Source organism: Hyla sarda, chromosome 4, assembly GCF_029499605.1.
Source record: "Hyla sarda isolate aHylSar1 chromosome 4, aHylSar1.hap1, whole genome shotgun sequence".
In the NCBI taxonomy this organism is placed as follows: domain Eukaryota; kingdom Metazoa; phylum Chordata; class Amphibia; order Anura; family Hylidae; genus Hyla; species Hyla sarda.
In genome coordinates this window covers 89,617,629-89,623,868 of record NC_079192.1, presented here as the reverse complement: position 1 = coordinate 89,623,868, position 6,240 = coordinate 89,617,629, and the positions used below count along the sequence as shown (strand labels likewise).

Here is a 6,240-nt window from a genome sequence, read left to right as displayed (position 1 = left end):
AAGAAACCTATGGGCCCAGGCTGTTGGGGCCACCAAATGATATTACATATACAGAATGTCTGGTTAGGAGAAACAAATATAACGCACCCACAGGGAGTGGCGCCATTTTAATAAAATTTGTCCTTAGATAACAGTCATACAGAATATATTAGAAAGCTTTTTTGATTTTCAGCCAATCAGAGAGCAGCACTACTGAAATAGAACTCCCAGGAGGTAACAGCGTGTCACACATGTGATGTCATAACCATTGTCCACCAAAGGGCAGCACTGAGCAGAAATAACACTGCTCCTGTTCATTCTCCATCAGTGAGGGGCCGGTGCTGGACACTGTGTAGGGACGCGGGAATGCAAAGTCATACACATGACTGTGACTGGTAAGTGTTACATTGTTGTGTCCAAAAGATCTTTAGTGCAGTTCCATGTGTATTTCTATGATAAACATGTAAATAATTTATCTTTTTTTTCTTATCTTAGATGCACTATCTCCAGGACATGGAGTAGCATTTCCGGACCTACAGCAAGACGTTGGATGAAGGCATAGCCCCAGAAATAACACTGGTCCTGTTCATCAGTGAGGGGCCGGTGCTGGACACTGTGTAGGGACACGGGAATGCAAAGTCATGCACATGACTGTGACTGGTAAGTGTTACATTGTTTTGTCCAAAAGGTCTTTAGTGCAGTTCCATGTGTATTTCTATGATAAACATGTAAATAATCTATCTTTTTTGTCCCCTATCTTAGATGCACTATTTCCAGGACATGGAGTAGCATTTCGGGACCTACAGCAAGACGTTGGATGAAGGCACAGGCCTAGGAATCATGCACATACACAGAAACATTTGCCCAAATTCTAGAGGTAACCTCCTTTAGTATGCCCAGAGGAAGGGCCATACAGTAGCCATGGATTCCCTACAGGTTTCCTCCCCTCTGGAGGTTTTTCCTGTCCTGAGTATTAGTTACTGTACGCTCTTTGTGAGTAATGGGAGGTTACAAAAAGTCCCCTACACAAACATTTTAATAAATAATAAATAAAGTTCCCCTTTTTTTTAAACTGTTCTTTGACCTCTTCGACTCATTTATTTATTTCTGTGTGTGAAAATAGAGTTAGCAAAACATGGATGACCAAAGCTGCTCTCCTGCACGATCTGCATAATGCGGTGCGGAGAGAGGCAACTGGTGCTGGGTGGTGCAGTTTATGAGGCAAACGTAGAACACCCAGCAAGTTCCATGCACAAGCCTTTTTCTGATGAATGGGACTCATGCAGGGAACTTGCTAGGGGTCATACGGTTGCAAAGGATCAACTTTTGGGTACATGAACTGTCCCTTAAAGGGGTACTCCGCCTCTAGATATCTTATCCCCTATGTAAAGGATAGGGGATAAGATGTCTGATCAAGGGGATCCTGCTGCTGGGACCCCAGCAATCTCTATGCAGCAACCAAAATTCTAAATAGTATGTTTAGATCACTGGTTCCTGTGGCAGAATTCGTGACATCATGCCACACCTTCTTGTGACATCACACCACCTCCCATAGACATAAATGGAAAGGGCGTGGTGTGAGGTCACGACCCGCACCACGAGAACCCAGAGTTCTAAATATATTATTTGGAACGCCGGGTGCTGCATGAAGATCGCGGGGGTCCCAGTGATCAGTCATCTTTTGTCCTATCCTTAAGGTAGGGGATAAGATATCTAGGGGCGGAGTACCACTTTAAGGAATTAGAGAGTGTAGGCATGCCTTACTTTTTTTTTTTTTAAAGCCGAGGAACGTGCTCTCGATTCACCCAAAGTGCAAGAAAAAGTGCAAACGTGTTACACTAAAAAAACATGCACAAAGGATGCGGTCTATCGCAAGCCCTTCTCCGATAGGAGAGAGGCCCCCCAACAAACCTTACCCTTCACCTCCGGACCAAAAGGTACCTGCGACGTTCCAGGTTCGATGTCCCTTTTCGCCGAAGCTACTAGGGGACCACAAATGCTCCCGGCATCCCCCTTGGCGTTAGCCAAGATATTTGCCCGCAGAGCCGATAACGGTAGGTACCCTGCCAAAGCAGGAGTACCCGGGGTGTTTGCAGGGAGGTGTGGAACCTAATGGCCACACACCTCCCCTAGACCGCCAGGAGGGACACCCAGAAGGGCTACCGCATCCTGACAAATCCTGTGAACACACAACACGCAAAAAGTGACACAGTGAGACAAAAAGAAATAAATAAGTGAATGTGTGCAGATATACTGCCCGGACATCCGGCCGGATCTATAAAAATTTCTCTGATCCTAGCCAGAAGGCCGGGAATCAAGAGGTGAGTGCCACAAGGTAGACTTGTGCACTAGAAAAAGTTTTGTTTCATTTCGTTTCGTTTTTTCGTTTTGGAAAAAAATTTTGGTTCGGCAATATTTTCGTTTTAGATTTTTCGGATACATTCGGTATTCGGGTATTCGGGTTGATTTTTTTCAGATACATTCGGTATTCGGGTACATTCGGTAAATTTTTTATTTTTTTTTGGACTTTAGCGATCCTAAAAAAATATGGCCATACCTTTTTTATTAAAATTTTGTATGGTACCATAAAAAAATCATAATAAGAAAGATACAGTAGTGATGGAAAAAATTGTATCTAACGAAATGTATCTTTTTTATTATGAAATGTTTATTCATTTTTAAACAGGGATCAATTTATGTGAGCGGGTAAAGCACTAAAAATGCAGCCGACAATAGTAAAAATGTAGTGTGTGCGTGTTTTTCACTTTTTTATAAAACATTTTTTAGGTAGTACTACTACTCTCAGCATGGAACACACTCTTCCATGATGGGAGTAGTAGTTACCTGTACTAATTGACAGATCGCAGGGGTCCCTTGCGATCCTCTTGTATAATGTATAGATGCGGCGGCTGCTCTTCTATGGTCCCCTGCACTCACGTATATATACACATATTCATATTTCCCGCAGAGCTGTGATTGGCCAGATGGTTCCAGCCAATCACAGCTCTCTGTGAGAAATAGGAATATGTGTATATATATGGCCGTGCAGGGGACCATAGGAGAACGGCCGCCGCATTCATACATTATACTGGAGGATCGCAGCAGCTGTCAGGATTGATACCCGCAGTGATCTTTCCTTTACTACAAGTACTACCACTCCCAACATGGAGTACACTCTGCTCCATGCTGGGAGCTGTAGTACCTGCATTAATAGACAGATCGCAGCGGGTGTCAGAAGTTACACTTGCTGCGATATGTCTATTAATGCAGGTACTACAGCTCCCAGCATGGAGCAGAGTGTACTCCATGTTGGGAGTGGTAGTACTTGTAGTAAGGAACAGATCCCAGGGATGTCACTTCTCATGACACCCGCTGCGATCCTCCTGATGTGAATGTCGGGATCAGCTGTTCTCAGGGCTACAGAGCCGGGAGAACAGCTGACGCTGAGCCGTAGGTATACATCGTATATCTACTGCCCAGCAAGAACTTACAGTGAGCCTGCAATGTGTATACAGTATACACATTGCTGGCTCACTTAACCCCTTGCTGAGCTGTGCGCTATGCGCAAGCCCAGCAAGGAAAGAGTTAACTTACACTGCTGGACAGTGTAGGTTAACCCTTTGGGCGGTATACACTATATACAGCTATCTATAGATAGCTGTATACAGTGTATACAGAAGACGAAGTCCAGCTTACTTCCCCCGAGTCCCGGGCAGGTCCGTGTAGCTCCGCCCCCTAGTGATGACGTCATTAGGGGCGGAGCTACAGAAGGGAACAGGGCTAGTTTATCTGAAGCTCTGTTCACATTGTACGTTTTGTATAATATGAACAGACCCTTCTGGCAGTGTCTACCCAGACAGGGAGACTCCAGCTGTTGCTAAACTACAACTACCAGCATGCCCAGACAGCCAAAGGCTGTCTCGGCATGCTGGGAGTTGTAGTTGTGCACCAATTGGTGGCTCCCTGTTTGGGTAGACATTGCATCATGGGTGCTCTCCCCAGCGGACAGCGCCAAAAATGTCATAACCAATTTTTTGTGTTTTTTTTCTTCTCGTTTCAGATCCGTGTATGCAGAGGATTACTGCGGATTCGATGGATTACGGTGGATTATTTTTTTTTTCCTTTAATAAAATGGTTAACGAGGGCTGTGGGGGAGTGTTTTTTTTAAATAAAATAATTTTTCCAATGTGTTGTGTTTTTTTTTATTTTTATTGAATTTTCAGGGTTAGTAGTGGAAGCTGTCTTATTGACTGAATCCATTACTAGGCCAGGGCTTAGTGCTAAACCCCAATTATTACCCCGGTACCCACCGCCACAGGGGTGCCGGGAAGAGCCAGTACCAACAGGCCCGGAGCATCAAAAATGGTGCTCCTGGACCTAGGCTGTAACAGGCTGGCGTTATTTAGGTTGGGGAGGGCCAGTAACAATGGTCCTCGCCCACCCTGGTAACGTCAGGCTGTTGCTGTTTGGTTGGTATTGTGCTGAGAATGAAAATACGGGGAACCCTATGCGTTTTTTTTTTAAATTTAAATAAAAAAAAATAAAAAATAAAAACGCATAGGGTTCCCCGTATTTTCATTCTCAGCACAATACCAACCAAACAGCAACAGCCTGACGTTACCAGTGTGGGCGAGGACCATTGTTACTGGCCCTCCCCAGCCTAAATAACACCAGCCTGTTACCGCCTAGGCCCAGGAGCGCCATTTTTGACGCTCCGGGCCTGTTGGTACCGGCTCTTCCCGGCACCCCTGTGGCGGTGGGTACCGGGGTAATAATTGGGGGTTAGCGCTAGCTGTTTTTGTGGCGAGCACTAAGCCCTGGCCTAGTAATGGATTCCGTCAATAAGACAGCTTCCACTACTAACCCTGAAAATTCAATGAAAAAAAAAAAACACAACACATTGGAAAAATTATTTTATTTAAAAAAGCACTCCCCCACAGCCCTCGTTAACCATTTTATTAAAGGAAAAAAAATAATCCGCCGTAATCCATCGAATCCGCAGTAATCCTCTGCATACACGGATCTGAAACGAAAAAAAACACAAAAAAAATGGTTATGACATATCTGGCGCTGTCTGCTGGGGAGAGCACCCATGATGCAATGTCTACCCAAACAGGGAGCCACCAATTGGTGCAAAACTACAACTCCCAGTATGCCCGGGACTCGAGGGAAGTAAGCTGGACTTCGTCTTCTGTATACACTGTATACAGCTATCTATAGATAGCTGTATATAGTGTATACCGCCCAAAGGGTTAACCTACACTGTCCAGCAGTGTAAGTTAACTCTTCCCTTGCTGGGCTTGCGCATAGTGCACAGCTCAGCAAGGGGTTAAGTGCGCCAGCAATGTGTATACTATATACACATTGCAGGCTCACTGTAAGTTCTTGCTGGGCAGTAGATATACGATGTATACCTACGGCTCAGCGTCAGCTGTTCTCCCGGCTCTGTAGCCCTGAGAACAGCTGATCCCGACATTCACATCAGGAGGATCGCAGCGGGTGTCAGGAGGAGTGACATCCCTGGGATCTGTCCCTTACTGCAGGTACTAATACTCCCAACATGGAGAACACTCTGCTCCATGCTGGGAGCTGTAGTACCTGCATTAATAGACATATCGCAGCAAGTGTAACTTCTGACACCCACTGCGATCTGTCTATTAATGCAGGTACTACAGCTCCCAGCATGGAGCAGAGTGTACTCCATGTTGGGAGTGGTCGTACTTGTAGTAAAGGAAAGATCACTGCGGGTATCACTCCTGACAGCCGCTGCGATCCTCCAGTATAATGTATGAATGCGGCGGCCGTTCTCCTATGGTCCCCTGCATGGCCGTATATATACACATATTCCTATTTCTCACAGAGAGCTGTGATTGGCTGGAACCATCTGGCCAATCACAGCTCTGCGGGAAATATGAATATGTGTATATACGTGAGTGCAGGGGACCATAGAAGAGCAGCCGCCGCATCTATACATTATACAAGAGGATCGCAAGGGACCCCTGCGATCTGTCAATTAGTACAGGTAACTACTACTCCCATCATGGAACAGTGTGTTCCATGCTGGGAGTAGTAGTACTACCTAAAAAATATTTTTTTTTAAAGTGAAAAACACGCACACACTACATTTTTACTATTGTCGGCTACATTTTTAGTGCTTTACCCGCTCACATAAATTGATCCCTGTTTAAAAATGAATAAACATTTCATAATAAAAATGATACATTTCGTTAGATACAATTTTTTTCATCACTACTGTATCTT

At 44.9% G+C, this 6,240-nt stretch overlaps 1 long non-coding RNA gene across 1 annotated transcript; it reads left to right on the top strand.

Annotated features, from left to right (window-relative positions):
• Positions 1-243: 243 nt before the first annotated feature.
• LOC130368179 (uncharacterized) lies at positions 244-836 on the top strand. Its single transcript, XR_008892321.1, has 3 exons — positions 244-374; positions 475-639; positions 742-836. It is a non-coding gene; the product is annotated as an uncharacterized LOC130368179 (long non-coding RNA).
• The last annotated feature ends 5,404 nt before the right edge of the window (positions 837-6,240 follow it).